This window comes from Otolemur garnettii, unplaced genomic scaffold (genome assembly GCF_000181295.1).
Source record: "Otolemur garnettii isolate 467f Iridium unplaced genomic scaffold, OtoGar3 scaffold00066, whole genome shotgun sequence".
NCBI classification, from domain to species: Eukaryota; Metazoa; Chordata; class Mammalia; order Primates; family Galagidae; genus Otolemur; species Otolemur garnettii.
This window is the reverse complement of record NW_003852461.1, coordinates 3,219,618-3,235,670: the sequence shown is the minus strand read 5'-3', so window position 1 is coordinate 3,235,670 and position 16,053 is coordinate 3,219,618. Positions and strand designations below refer to the sequence as shown.

The 16,053-nt window shown below is 46.3% G+C and overlaps 1 long non-coding RNA gene across 1 annotated transcript in view; it reads left to right on the top strand.

The window, feature by feature from the left end:
- The first annotated feature begins 1,843 nt into the window (after positions 1–1,843).
- LOC111726453 overlaps positions 1,844–16,053 on the top strand; it is a 23,304-nt gene continuing 9,094 nt past the window's right edge. The window contains exons 1-2 of the long non-coding RNA XR_002774218.1: positions 1,844–1,877; positions 9,944–10,057. This is a non-coding gene — a long non-coding RNA (uncharacterized LOC111726453). The remainder of the gene's footprint in view (positions 1,878–9,943; positions 10,058–16,053) is intronic.

Here is a 16,053-nt window from a genome sequence, read left to right as displayed (position 1 = left end):
CAGTAGTTCAGTACTAGTATAATTTTTACATATGAGGACACTGAGTTTAAATAATTTGTCCAAGGTCATGCAACCAAACAAAATATACAGCCTATCACACAACTTGCTACTATGCAACACTGCTTCTGTATTTGTGTTTAGTGAAATAAAAAAAAATAAAAATAAATCTTAATGGCTAGCTCCAGAATTCCTCTTGGAGAGATAACTATTTTTCTTTATTAAGAAATGCCTTGATAAACTATTTGGGAATAAAGACGTTAATGAGAGCTTCAGCAACAAAAGAATAGTCAAGGCTCTGTGCCTGTGAAAGGGAGAAGAATTTGTTTAGGCTCTAGAGGAGGAGAAGGGAGGGAGAGGGGCAGGGTGTGGTGTGGGGGGAGAGACGGGCAAGGTGGAGCAGGAAGCAGAAAGAGGGAGGTGGGGCAGCCGAGAGGCATGGAGGAGTAGGCCACACCTTAGTTTTAATTGGAAATTATTTGTGTTTTACATGTAAAACTCACCCTTCAGAATGCCGGTAGGTACTACTGGGCTCTCAGACATGTATGAATGTATTGTTGTTGTTATTGGAAATTGAAGAAGAGCCTGAATTTTACAACTGGCTCAATACTATGTGAAGCAGAAACTGCAATTTTAAAAAAGGACCGTAGAATTGTACACATGTAAGCAAGGAATGCCCCTAGAATTTGCAGAAGTTTGTAGGAGAAGGGTTAGACTTTCAGAGTCTGGAATTGGGGCTGCAGGAGACACTAGATGTCTCCAGGAGGTCCCAGCCAGCAGCCGAGTGACGACTTTTCCTGGTTTAAACCACTGACCATCCTGTAATTCCTTGCTCTAGTTTAGCCGTGCTTTTTCCAAAAGGAAGAGACCACGTTCAGAGAAGGTATAGAACTCCTTCCGGTTTGAGAGGAAGAGCTATTTCCTAAACCCAGCTGGTCTGATTGATTCTAAGCTCCATGGCCGTAGGACCCTTGCTGCCTCTCCAGCTGGATTTCCTCCTCTGTGGAATATCTCCAGGAGACCCCCACAGCTTCCTGGTGAGATTCTTATCCCCGGGTACTGTGATAGGCCAGGTCTTGCTTTATATGCCAGGCCTTGACCCTAGGTCAGCAACTGGGGGTGAATTTACTCAATAGAGCAGCATTTTTCAACCTTTTTCACTTCACGTCATGCTTGAACTCGTAGTTAAACTTCTGCAGCACACTTAAATTATGTTGATCAAAAAAGAAAATAGTAAAAAAAAAATATACATACTATGCTTTGAACTTCTTTCAAAAATAATTTAGTTAATGATCTTTAAAAATTCTCACAGTATGTCTAAGATCCTCTCAGGCATGCCTGTGTGCCGTGGCACCCTCTGGTTGAAAACCACTGCATTAGAGTACCCGGAGGAACAAGTGACTCTATACTCCTGAGGGGTGAACCAATGGGCGACATTAAAGGAGCAACCCCGAATCCGGTAAAAGTCTTAGAAGTAACAGTTTCCCAGTCTTAAAAATGTAAAAGTTACATTTTCCCAGTTTTAAATGTGCAAATTTAAATGTCCAAATAAGATCTGTTTAGCCTTGTGACAGAATTTGCATAATTTTAAAGTATTTTTTTAAATTAAAAAGTATTGTGTTAATTGTAGAACATTTGAAAAATATAAAAAAAAAGGTAAAGGAGACAAACTTTTGAGAATTCTAGCATGATATTCGCACTTAAAAAAATACCTTTGCCAATTTGGTTCCTAAAAATCATCCTTTCTTTTTTTTTTTTTTAGATGGAGCCTCAAGCTGTCCCCTGGGTAGAGCGCCATGGCATCACAGCTCACAGCAACCTCCAACTCCTGGGCTCAAGCAAGTCTCCTGCCTCAGCCTCCCAAGTAGCTGGGACCACAGGTACCTGCCACAACGCCCGGCTATTTTTTGGTTGCAGCCATCATTGTTGTTTGGCGAGCCTGGGCCGGGGATTCGAACCCGCCACCTTAGGTGTATGTGGCTGGCACCTTAGCCGTTTGAGCCACAGGTGCCAAGCCAAAACCATCCTTTCTTGTTTTCATTTGTATTGCTCGAGACCCCATAACTTTCCTCACGTCAGCTGACAATTTGTTTCTTCTTTCATAAATTGCCTTCTCATTCCTTTGGCCACATTTTTATGGGTAGGATTCCTGTTTAAATTGAACATAGAGCCATGAAAAGGGGGGATTATCCTGAGCATTTCACTCTTCCTTTGGTTCCCCCATGTAAAAAGATGAGGAGAAGATGAGTTAAAGTGTTAAAGTGTTTCTCCAGCTGTGTTTTCTAGAACAATAATTCCAGAGGACGATAATAGGTATAATGGGAAAAAGGGCTCAAATGAGTTGGAAAATGCTTCATTAAATTACATTAAATTGATTTCTAAATTGCAGATACACTACAGGATTTGGGGTAGCCTTTTGTGGTTAATAGAGTTTCAGGTTTCTCTACGGTGGGACAGATGGAGATAGATAACATTTCCTAAACATCTAGGGGCCCAGGTACTTTGGACAGACAACCTTGGTACAGGAAAGATTACAGGAGAAGGGGGTTAGAGGCCTATTCATCTCTTGGTTTGACACTGATGTGTTTTCTGACTTTAGATCAGTGGTTCGTAGCTTGTGGGTTGTGACCCACAGCAACTGTATTAAAGGGCCACAGCATTAGGAAGGTTGAGAACCATTGCTTTAGATAGATTCCAAGCATCTAATCTTTGGCAAAATAAACAAGAATATGTTTGAGATGGAACTCGAAGGGTACAAAAATTCTGATGGGAGCAAAGATATTCCAGGTGGAGGCAACTGAATGGACAAAGTCCAAGGTACTTTTCTACCCAGAGTGCTATCAAACCAAAGACAGGAGGACTTCTGTGAGTTGACCATCCAAGGGACTGTAACAAACTGATTTAAAAAAGGAGGTGGTCAACATAAGGAACCAGGCCTCCTGTACTGATATGTACATGTGACACATGTCCAGTCTATTAGGTCTCAACTTAGTAAGGTAGTCAGAGCAGAGAGGTGGCCAACTATGGAGGTTCTACTGTATTGTAACTCTGGTCTCTGTTTTATAACAACTCTATTCTATGAGTGAAAAGAGGAACAGATGTGTTTACCTCCTCGCAGTAGAGTTTCACCAAGTTCTTTTTATTTCTGTTTCAATACTCAGAAGCCCACCTGACTTTTCCTAAGTGTTCCTACCCATCTAGGTAGACCACATCATAAAAATTCATCTTTGAAATAAGAAACCTCATGGCTTCCGTCATTTTGACAGCCAGGCTTTGGACTTACAGAGAAATGACAGATGAATGTCTTGAAAATCCAGGGAAGGAGTTTTATGATCCGTTACTTGAGCAGCAGGTCTAGAATTTTCGTACGTGGTTTATTTTTGCTAATTGTATAATTTATCTATGTCAACTCATTAGAAGGGTGTTTGTTTTATTAAGAAAAAAAGCATGAATCAGAAGATAATTTGGATTGCTAATTGTGAAATAAATTACTCACTTTATAGAAATATCCCAAATTTGTGATAGGTCTGCATTTTAATTTCACCCGAGTTTCCTGAACATTCCCTTTATATTTGGCCCCTCGCTGGAGCATTCTGCTATCCAGGAGCTCACAGTTTGTGGGGGAACAGACTAGATCAAAGCTAAAGATAATGCCACAGTGCTCCTAAGGCTATGTTAGTGGATGTAACAAAAAAACTATGGATCCGGATGGGGCCTGTGGTTCAAAGGAGTAAGGTGCTGGCCCCATATGCTGGAGGTGGCAGGTTCAAACCCAGCCCTGGCAAAAAGGAAAAAAAAAAAAACCTATGGATCGCAGAGGAAGAGTGAATGTCTGTCTTGCTTGGTGAAATGCAGAAAAAATTCTTAGAGGTAATATTTAAGCTGTACCATAAAGCTGAAGAAGATTTTTATCCTTAAAAGGAAGGATAAGAAGACATTACTTGGGTGGCACCTGTGGCTCAAGGAGTAGGGTGCTGGCCTCACATACCAGAGGTGGTGGGTTCAAACCCAGCCCCAGCCAAAAACTGCAGAAAAAAAAAAAAATCAAGAAGACAGTACTCACTCTAAGGCTTCCCTGACCTCCAAAGCTAAGTTAATTTCTTCCATCACTGCTCTCATAAACAATCTTCCCTCCCACTGAGGCACAGAGTTTCCATTTCTTTGTGCCATTTTCTTGGTACTGTCTGTGCAGTTTATCTAGCTAAGGTTAGATTACATGTCTGGTGACAGCAGGGGCTATGTCCTCCCTTTCCTTACTAACCAGGACCCAGAACAGAGAATGAGCACAGTCAGTCCTGAACGGACAGGCGTGAAGGGCATTTGGGGAAATGTGGCCACTCAGCGTGGCTGGAGTAGGATGCAGAATGGACCTGAAACTAAATGCCTTGAGAAAAAAATCGCCACCTCTTAGATACCAATTGTGAACTAAAGTGACAAGATGAAAATAAAATCTAGCCAACCAACATTGCTAAATAGCCAGTGTGACCCTCCCCCCCAATCAATCTCTTATTTTCTAAAGTCCTGTCTGCTTTTAAAGCAGGTATGCAGGTTTCTGAAAAAAATGTCACTGTCAAAGTTCAGTGACTTTTCTCCTTCTTCAAAGTGAACGAGAGCTGCGGGGAATAACAAGATCCTTCTCAACCTTCAAAGTGAGATTCATGTTCCGCCTCATTGGAATCCTCGAACCTCAAAGCTAGCAGGGACATTGGAAAGCTGAAAAAACTGCAGCTCAGGCTGAGGAAGCGACTTGCCAAGGGCCACACAGTTGACAGGAGCAAAGCCGGGACGACAACCAAGGAGTGTCTGACTTCTGCCCGTCCCCTCGTCCACCACTGTTCTGAAGCCACTTGTCTTTCACTCAACAAGTTCCTGTGTTTCCAGGCTTCCTGCCTGCCCCAGAAGAGTTTCCAGTTTCACCTCCAAAGCCATCAGCGCCTCTTAGGCCCCTGCCAAACATCTGGCACTTGACAGGGATGCTCCCCGCTTCCCCCTCTCTGCAGGGTGCTGAAGGGGATGGGTCATGAATTAGGCCTTGAGTCCATACAGCCAGGCGGAGTACAAATAAACAGCCGGGAGAGCACAGGTGGGGACGAGAGTGAACGCTATGTCCTCCCCTCTCTGCTGCTGTCTGCAGGACGGCCTTCGTGCTCCTCTCTGGAGGGGTCTCAGACTTTGCCTCTCCCCCTAGCAGGGTCCAGAAATCAAGGCTTTGATTTCTACCCTTTGTAAGCCCTGACTTCCCTCTCCTATAATAGAGGTGTGCACACTTCCCACAGCATGCCGTCCTGTGTCACACTGTCATGTTTCTGATCTTGCTATGTCCCTTATCGGAAATTCTCCCTCCAAATTTCTAGGCCTTTAAGAAAATTCAGTTTAAAAGTTAATTCTTCCAGTTTGGGCAACATAGCAAGATTTGGGTATATAAAAAATAGAAAAATTAGCTGGGCATGGTGGCATGTGCCTGTAGTCAGTTACTTGGAAGGCTGAGGTGGTACCCTCATTTAAATTATTTAGAAGGCCAAGGTGGGAGTTTGAGATTGTATGAGCTATGGTGATGGCACTATAATCCAGCCTGGGTGACAGGGCAAGACCCTGTCTCAAAAAAGAAAACAAAAATTACTTCTTCTATACGTCATCTTTTACCGGCTGTCACTGCACTTTCAAGCCCTCACAGGTAGCATGGCCATTATAGCATTTATCTTTTTAGAATATACTGTCCATCTCCCCCACTAAGAATATAATATCCAACATTGGTAACTACCATTTATTAAGCACTGACAATGTGCTAGGAAATGCATTAAGAATTTCACTCATGTTGCTGTAGTTAATCTTTGCAATAGTCTTGTAAATTTGGTGCCCTCAAATCCAAGCTTGACACAGGGGCAATAAGAACCATTAGAGGGGACCTCGAGAAGTAGGAAGACAAGTAAAATAAATGTGTGGTTTTGAGGTCCCTGCTGTAGGCAGTGAGGGTTCAATTCCTTTCCTAGGAGAGTGGGAGGTTGGCACACCCACCCGTCAGCTACCATGTCCTGTTGGCTGGGAGGTGTCCGGAGAGCTGGGGGCTGTTAATGTCCTGGGGCTTCTGAGCTGAGCTTACCTGCTCAGGTCAAGCAGACCGTGGCAACATTGGGGAAAGTTCTGGGGCAGAATCTGAAAGATGGGAGGAACTTCCTTAAGCTGAGAAGCTGAAAAGCCCAGGGTGATTGTGAGCATGCTTAGAAATACCCATCACAGTCACAGCTGAAATTAGGGGAATGTCAGCAGGATGCAGTGAAGGTACCAGAGTGGTCTGCCCAGCAGACGGCGAGAGAACCAATATCCCTGACCCTGAACTTGGGGTCCTACTTGGTCAGTAGAGTAGATCTGAGAGCTCTGAGGCTGGGGGTGATGCCCCCTTAATCTCTGCAGCTTCAGTGCCTGGTGTAGTCCTGGCACATTCTGGGTTCTTTGCAGATGATAGCTGAACAATAGCTCTATGGGGGTTGAGTCTTATCCCAAACATTCCTCCAAGTTGTGATAAGGAACTCAAGGAACTTGTAGCCAATTTGGGAAGAAAGACAATTACTAAGTGTTTTGAAAGTAGAACTCTATGTTATGGGCACAGGAGGTGGGAGGCTTGCCTAGTTTTTGGCACGGAAGGGCCTATTAGAGGAAATGAAGTTTAAGCTAAAACCTGAAGAATGAATGAGTTAGTGAGGGTGGGTGGGGGGAGGAGAAACATTTGGAGAAGGCCTGGAAGCAGGGCTGGGGGGAGGGGCTAAGAGAAGACCCATAGGGCTGTGGTGTGGTGAGGAGGACCTGGTCATGGTGACCAAGCCTGGAAGGAGGTGACGCTGGGTCACAGAGGACTTCTTTGTAAGCCGGGTGAGGAAAGCTCATCTGGTATGGGAAACAAACAAACAAACAAACAAACAAACAAAAAAAGGGATAAGAGGAAAGCAAGAATGGAACAGGAAGACCAGTTAGGGGCCTCTGGCTGATGTCCCGAGGAAAGATGAGGCACGTTGGGTTAGTGTCCGGGGTGGTGAGGACTGGAGAAGGCAATGGATGCTGGAGCTGTGTTTGCAGCTGGCGAGGGGCCGGAGGGAGGAGAAGAGAGAGCACTAGCAGAGATGCTTCCCAGGCTTCTGGCTGGAGCAGGCGACCGTGCGGCAGGTGGTAGTGTCATTGCCTATGATGGGGCTGTGGGAGGACAAGGTTGGGGAGTGGAAGGTGATAGGATCTGTGTCGATCATGCTGAACTTGAGAAATAAGTCTATGGAATATTCTGGTGGGTCAGTGGCCTATGCCCAGACCTGAGGGTCATGGGTCAGGATGAGGGTGAGGCAGGCAGGCACAAAATGTAGGGAGGCACTTGAATGAGCATTTCCCTGAAGTTGGCAGCCCCGGCACTGGCTCCCCTCCCTGGAGTCCTAATCCCTCACGAGCGCAGGAGGGAGGCTCTGGGGGGAGTCCCGAGTTGGGACCACAGCAGTGCTGGTGATGGAGTGGACGTTTGTAGTTGTTTAAGCACCCAGCTTCATTCTGGGGAATTCGCTTACTCCCTCGTGTATCCTGGAGCGACCTTGTGTTCAAAATAGATGCCTGCCTCCCGCAATAGAAGCCCCAGAGGGCCCTGGAAGAACGTGCTGTGTCAGAGCCTGAGTCTCACGTCCGCTGCTGTGCTCCGTGTGAGTCTTGATCTCGTGGTTTCTAGCCAAACAGTTAAGCAAGGCGTTCAAAGACGAAAATGAACAGCTGTAGGCTTTTTAAGTTTACTGGATATCTTTCTGTCTTGAGGTCTCCTGTTGCCATTCCTCAATTCTAACAGAAGGCGCTATCACTCTTTTCTGAGAGCGTGGCATGTCAGAATTTGAGGCCTGGACGCACTGTGGCAATTTTTGTTACCATCAGGGGAGCCCCTGAAGCTATTTGGGGGTTGGGTTTAGGGTAGTTTGGGGGAGCAGGAACCAGTTAGGGGAGAGGTCTTAGAATAAGTTAGATGTAGAGTCTTAGAATAAGACAGACATCAAGGGTGGTGGATCAGAGACAGTGAAAGGAATCGGATCCCCCGTGATGCTGTTGTGAACGGCTGGGTCAGTGCTAGTCTCTGTGGAATGAGTTGTCAGTAAGCCAGAGGCCACGCTGCTAGCAGAGTCCTCAATAAAGGGCCCCAGTAATATGGAAGTTCATTCCTCTCAGAAGTCAAGTCTGCCGTGTGCAACCGGTGGCTTCTGCCTCCAGGTTCAAAGTAATCCCTAGTTGACCCATTTCTCAGCCCACGAGAAGAGCAGAAGTTAGAGCTCTCAGCATTGTTCTTAAAGAAAGTTCCCGAGCAGTCATCCTCATCTTCCTTTACCCGCCACTGCACAGCGACGCCTGGATGCAAGGGCAGGTGGGAGGTGCAGTCTCGGGGGTGTGTTTGGAAGACACGAGGACACCTTTGGGTCACTTGTTGACCCAGAGGTCTCTTACTAAAGAAAGGGGGGATAGCTATGGGAGGCCTTAATTAGTTTTTGCCTAAGCAACATATTTTTTCTCCTATCAAGCCCATTTGAGTTAGAGTTTCTGTTCTTTGCAATAAATATTCACTTCATGTCTCGGAGTCTCTGCTTTTCCTGTCACGCTTTCTCTATGACCTTGAAGGGGCAGCCCCATGCTGAGCTGTTTGAGTGCCATCGATTTTAATTTGTTCAGGAACAAAGAGGGAGGGAACCGGCCTGAGATCACACCCTGTGCCAGCCCCGTTGTAGATTGTTATTTCCATAGGCTATGTCCTTTCAGCCTCAAAATAACTCTTTTTTTTTCTTTATATTCAGGTTGCAGGTGAGGAAAATGAGCTAGAGAGAGAGGTTTACACGAGGTGGTCCCATAGTGAATAGAACTGTGATTCGCTGATTGTCTGTGTCATTTTAACGTCCTCATTTTCTTCACTTCCTCCCCTCTGTGTCACTGCGGTAATGAGGCGGTGTAATAATTAGTGGGGATGCAGGGGGCAGCACAGACTGGCAGCGGGGGGGTAGATGTGAGCGCGCAGAGCCGCAGGCCTGGGTGTGCTGTGTGTGCCCATGTGCGTGCGTGCCGGTGTGTCCACAGAAATGTGGAGGTGGTCGGCAGGGAGAGGGGTGCTGATGGGATTGGTGAGGGATCCACCCGAACAGCCCTCACTGTCCCAAGACCTCCTCCTTGTCAACAGACTCTTCTTTCACAGGCCTTGGCTTGCTGACTGGGGGTTTATTTGGACAGGGTGGCCTGCGGCCTGGGGCGTCCTGCTCCGACAAGCTCAGGGAGGCTGGGATCCATGCAGAGACTCTGTGCGGCCCTGTGGTGTGAGGGGCGGCGGGGAGGCTGCTGCAGACGCAGAGGGAGCAGCAGTGGACGCGCAGGGCAGCGGCAGGGCGGAAGGAGGGTGCGGACGCCAGCGTCAGCCAGCTGGACTTCCAGGAAGGAAAGCCCGCCCTCCGCCGCCCAGGCCGCTTCAAGCTGCCGCAGGATGTCTCGTTCCTGAGAAGGCCCTCTCCCAAGAATTCTATTGTCCGATCTTTAGGAAAGAGAGGAAGCTTATTCCTTCTGGGGCACAATGAGGACACCGGCAGCCAAGGACGCAGGGGAAGCAAGGAGTCCTTGAGTCCCCTCAGAACCTGCTGCAGCCCGTCTTCTGGCAGGTGTCCAGGGAGCAGGGCTCTGGGAGGAGCTCCTGGTGGGGCAGCCATGGCCTTGGAGGGAGGAAGCAGAGGGTCAGCCTGTGACCTGGCCCAGTCCCGTCTCCTTGCAGGCTGTGACCACCTTGACCATTTCTCTGGGGGGTCTCCAGGCTTCCTCTGCCACACCCCAGTGTGCCTTCTGTGACCAGGCAGAGCTGCTCACTACCCCCACTCCCACCATGCCAAGTTCACTCTCCCGTCCCTGCTTCCCCTGTGTCTGCTCATCCTTCACAGGCCTGATCCAATGTCACCTCTTGCAGGAATCCTGCTGTCACCGGTGCCTGCTTTCTGCTGAGCCCACCTTACTTTTACCTGCTCACCTTCCCACCAGGCATGTATCTTATGTTTTGTTGGTTTCCAGTACCTACGTGTTGGTAAGTGGAGAATCCTGCTGTTATTTTGGATAAATGTTACATATTAAATGAATACATAACTGGGATTTCCTCGTACATGCTCATGGATGCAATTCACAAGATTTTTTGTTGAGCTTTGTTTTTTTTAGACTTTTTTTTTTTATTAAATCATAACTGTGTACATTAATGCAATCATGGGGTACAATGTGCTAGTTTTACACACAATCTGAAATGCTTTCATCAAACTGGTCAACATAGCCTTCACGGCATTTTCTTAGTTATTGTGTGAAGACATTTATATTCTACACTTACTAAATTTCACATGTACCCTTGTAAGATGCACTGTAGGTGTGGTAACAAAGTATCTCAAGAATGGAAGAAAAAGTATCCAATGTACTCAGTCTTACTATGAAACCAATTATAGCCCAAGAAGAAGGTGAAAGGGGAGAGGGACGGGAGGGGATGGGGGAGGATGGGTGGAGGGAGTGTAGTTGGTGAACTTTGTGTTTGAATTTTGCAGTTCAGGGAGTGTGGATACAGTCCTTATGTGCATTTAGCCTCAAGTAATACCATAAATGAGCCACAGGTCACACACTCATTTCTGACTGTGTATATGCTTCAGCATGGCCACGCTTCTTCTGATATTCCTCTCTAACTAAGAGTTTGGGAACAGGTGACGTTAATGCTTCTTCTAGTTGGAAAATGCAATGTTCTAGGTCTGAAATACTGAGATATCACCTAACTCCAATATGATTAGCCCACATCACAAAATCCCAAAACTGCAGATGCTGGTGTGGATGTGGAGAGAAGGGAGCACTTCTACACTGCTGGTGAGACTGCAAACTAATACAACCCTTTGGGGAAGAATTATGGAGAATTCTCAAAGAGCTTCCATTTGATCCCACAATCCCATTACTAGGGATCTACCCAGAGGAACAAAAAGCTTTTTACCACAAAGACATTTGCAACAGGATGTTAGTTGCAACTCAGTTCACAATTGCCGAGTCATGGAGGCAACCTCAATGCCCATCAACCCATGAGTAGATCAACAAATTGTGGTATATGCATACCATGGAATGCTATTCAACCATAAGAGGTGATGGAGACGTTACATCTTTTATGTTTATAGGATGGATTTGAAACACATTCTTTTTAGTGAAGTATCTCAAGAATGGAAGATAAATATCCAGCATACTCAATACTAATATGAAACCATTATATAAATAGTTACATGCTCATACAAACGATAAAACACACAAATAGTCTAGCAAGGGGGGGGATGATAGGAGGGAGGGCAATTATCGGGATCTCACCTAACGTGCACACTGTGAGGGTGTTCAGCACGCCCCCTGGGTGAAGGGCCCAACTACAGCTTGAACCTTACCTTGGAAATGAGAACACTGTAGCCTAAAAATTTCTTCCCTCATATTAATTTGAAATAAAAAAAAAATGTGACCTCCTAAGGACATTTGGATTTTATTTATTTATTTATTTTTGGCGGGCTGGGGGGCTGGTGCCCTACTCCTTTGAGCCACAGGCCCTGCCCTGACATTTGCATTTTAAAGGACTCACTTGAATAGGCTGGAGAAGCCTCAGGGCTTGGGGTTCAATGGGGAGGTGAAATAGCAAGCAGGGTGACAAAGGCACAGATTCACAGAACTTTCTTCAGAGTGACAAGGTGGAGACCCTCCATTCAGCTTCCTTATTCCACTTGCTGTTGAATGCACCTACCCGCTTTAAAACTTAACCAAGGAACAGACAGGAAGGAAAGTGAAATGCACGTTGCTGGGTGGGAGGAGCCCGGCTAGAAAGGCTGCACACTGTGTGGTACCAACAACTATGTGTTGTTCCAGTAACGGCAAAATGACAGGAACAAATAAAAGATCAGTAGTTGGGAGGGGTTCAGGGAAAAAGGGAAGAGAGGCATGAACAGGCAGGCACAGAGGATTTTCAGGGCAGTGAAACTATCATGTGTGATACTAGAATGGTGGATACTTGTCATACATTTGTCCAAGCATAGAATAAATGACACCACGACTGAACCCCAAGGTAAACTATAGACCTCAGTTACTGGTAATGTGTCAATACCAGCTCATCAGTTGTAAGAAATGTAGTGCACTGATCACAGCAACACCAAAAATAAATGGGGCATGATCAAGCTGGGAAGCTTCTGCACAGCTAAGGGTACAACAACCAAAGCAGATAGAAGGGGAGAAGATATTTGCATGGTAAGAATCTGACAAAGGCCTAATAACCAGAATCTACAGAGAACTCAAACTAATCAACGAGAGCAAACGACCTTGTTTATCACTGGACAAGAGACATGAACCCTCTACCAAGGAGACAGGTGAATGGCCAACAAACACATGAACAAATGTTCCTCATCCCTAATCATCAGAGAAATGCAAATGAAAACTACACTGGGATATGACCTAACCCCAGTGAGAAGAGCCCACATCACCAAGTCTTAAAGCTGCAGAAGCCGGCAAGGGTGGAAAGAAGGGAACACTTTTACACTATCGGTGGGATTGCAAACTAACATAGCCTTTTTGGAAAGAAGTATAGAGAATCCTCAAAAAGCTAAAAGTAGGCCTTCCATTTGACCCTGTAATCCCATGACTAGGTATCCATCCAGAAGCAAAAATTAATTTTTACCATAAAGACAGTAGCAATAGAGTGTTTATTGCAGCTTGATTCACAATCACCAAGTTGTGGAAATAGCCCAAGTGCCCATCAACTCATGGATATATAAGTAAATTATGGTATATGCATACTATGGAATACTATTCGGCCATAAAGAAAGATGGAGACCATATGTCTTTTGTATTTACCTGGATAGATTTGGAGAACATCCTCCTAAGTAAAGTATCACCAGAATGGAAAGGCAATATGAATATGAAATTACAGTGTACTTAATATGAATACAAAACTAATAGATGAACAAGTACAGGCCCACACAAGAAAAAACCAGAATTAAATTCAAGTACTGGGGGGAAGAGAGAGGGAGTGTGGTGAGCTCTCACCCACCTGGTGTGATGTAGGGGTATAGTGCCCCTCCTGGGTGAAGGGCTCAACTGTAAGTTGGACTTTATCTAACAAATGCGAACAGTGTTACCTAATAGTGAGTGCCCTCATATTAATCTGAAACAAAAAAACAAAAACAACACAAAATAAAAGAAATGTAGCACACTGATGCAAAATGCTAATTATAGCGGAAATTATGTGTGGAAGGGAAATTATGTATGGTGTCTCTTTGGAGTTCTTGCTCAATTTCTCAGTAGACCTAAAACTAAAACCAAAACCTATTAATAATAACAGAGACTCACCCATCTCCTTAATCATAGCTAATATATGCACAGCACTTACCATGTACCAGGTACTGTTCCAAAAACTTTGCATCGGTTAACTCCTTTTAAAAAGTTCTGATATCAAGCCCGTGAGCTAATTATTATTCTCATTTTCTGATGAGGAAACTGAAGCACAGTGGGGCTAAGTGCATTTGTGCCCGGCTGCACTACGCTTTTCTGTTCTGTACCAGATCACATGACATTTGGAGCTGCACATACACAGGTGTCCCTTCTTACAAGGAGCCTTTCAGACCTGTCATAGGCAGGGGTGCTCTCGTCAGGCCCTGGCCTTCCCCTCTGCAGGTGTACCCCATATGGCACGTGCTTGATGAATGAATGAATGATAAGGGGATGCCATTTTGTTGCATCCACCAAACTACCAGGTCGGAACGGTCCACAGAAAGGCAGTAGGTGGGTGAGTTTGCTGTGGCTGCTGTGGCGCGCTCTGTGTGCACGCAGGCAGACTCCTGTTCTCTGATGCCTTCAGGCCTCCTCGCTTGATCACTTCATCTACATCATCGCTTGGCCTCAGGGTCAAGTCCACCACTGAAGTTTACTGTGTCTATTTTTTTTTCTCTTTCTGAAAATGAATATAATGTTGGCCACACTCCTATCCTGCCATGCTGCTCCTGCTCTTCAGGTCCCCCCTTTGGGGATGGAATTTATTCTAAGCCAGAAAATGAGCATTGTCCTAAAGAAATGAAGCCCATTCGGGCAGCACCTGTGGCTCAAGGAGTAGGGCACTGGCCCCATATACCGGGGGTGGCGGGTTCAAGCCTGGCCCCGGCCCAAACTGCAAAAAAAGAAAAAAAAGAAATGAAACCCAGTTTCCTGAGGGTGCTGTCCCTTGCCAGTGGCAATAAAGAAAGGAGGAGGGCTTCAATTTTCCCTGCCACTTACAGGCTGCACAGCATGGGGCCCTGTCAGCCCCCTGCCCCCTCCCAGTTTGCAAGGATTCTCCCCTTGATAATAATCACCCCGTGGAGACATCTGTGGTCTGAATTCTGCTCCCTTCCTGGCGGCCCTGGGGAAGCTGTGTTTTGACTGGGACCCTGAGAGCTGGGTTGAGGCTGGGGCCTCACTGAGGACTAAGGGTGGAGCCAAAGAAGGTCGGAAAGCTGCGTGCAGCATAGGAAGCTGGAGGTGAGCAGAAGGGCGGCCGTACCTGAGTGTGCCTCAGCCACACTTCACCTCTCACTCCCGAGTCTGCAGGGCCCGTCACTGTCAGCTCCCTCTTGGTCCTTGCTCCCTGCTCTGCCTTCCTTTTTTTTTTTTTTGCTGGGGCTGGGTTTGAACCCACCACCTTCAGTATATGGGGCCGGCGCCCTACTCCTTGAGCCACAGGTACCGCCCTGCTCTGCCCTTCTTACGCTAACTTTTACCTTTCTGCTGTCTGGTGTCAGCAGAAATGTTAATATCTCCAAAGATCCTTTTTAAATTCCTCTTACAGGTTAGGATGCCAGCCGTGTACTCTCAGAGGGTCCTGCCCTTCTCCTAGCAAAGCACTTATTACACTTAATAGTAGCGGAATACAGTTACGGTGAGACTTTCTCCTTAGTTTATGAGCTGTATCAGGGGAGAAAATGGCTCTGTCTTATTTGCCATTTTATCCCTCTCTGCAGGGCCTGGAACAGGAGCAGGGCTCATTAAATATTTGTTGAGTAAATGAATGAACTCCAGGGCGCCCCTACAAAGTCGGTGTGAGAAGAGATGGCACTCCACGTAAAGTCAGGGGACAGAAGCCACTGTCAGGGCAGTGGCAGTAGCCTGCACATTTGTTATGTTTTGTGCCCCACAAATGTGTGTTTAATAAATGAAAGAATATTGATTTCACTTGTGGTGCTTGGAGGTTGGAATTCCCCCAAAATTAAATTGGCCCTCAGTGGAGCAGAGTACTTTCCCTCTCACGAGTCAGAATGGCCCTTGCTAATATATTTCGGGATAGCATTGGATCATAGGTAAAACATGAGTTTCCCCCCCTCCAAAGCACTTCCTTGCGGATGCACTGAGTCACCCTGAATGGCCAATTGAGCCTCCAGCGGGCCCATTAGAAAGTGGGTTGTCAGGGACTCATATTACGTAGGATTAATATTAGGCATCTCTGTCTCAGTGCAGTGAAAGGCCTCAAGTGTCCTTGGAATTTCGGCGACCTTTCCCCATCAATGACGACATTGTTCTCCCAGGCCGATGGCTTAATTCATAGGAAACGCAGCACACTCCCCATCCTCACTGCCCACCACATCTGGGAAGCAGTCCGGGGGCCTGGGAGTGCTGAGTTCCAGGCACCAAAAGGTTACATTTCCCTTGCATAAACTCCTCGGGCTTTGGGAGCTACTGATTGTTGTTCTCTGATCTCTTTATACAATCTTTTCAATGGTCTTAGCTGAGAATCAGGAGGCAATTGCACAGGTTCTGGGAACTTGGCAGGTCTTAAACCTGTCATCAGCGGCTCCTCTGACCCAACAGGGCGAAGCTACTGAACACAAAAACACCTAGAACTTAGGCAACGGCAGTGGGATCTGAAACCCAGACACAGCGTCTAGGGAATGCACAATGGTTGTGCTTTAGGCTAATAGGTTGTTTTCATACTTGTTTCTAAATCCTTTCTGTAAGAGTTTTCCCTTCCTTTCCCTTCCCTTCCCTTCCCTTCCCCTCCCCTCCCCTCCCCTC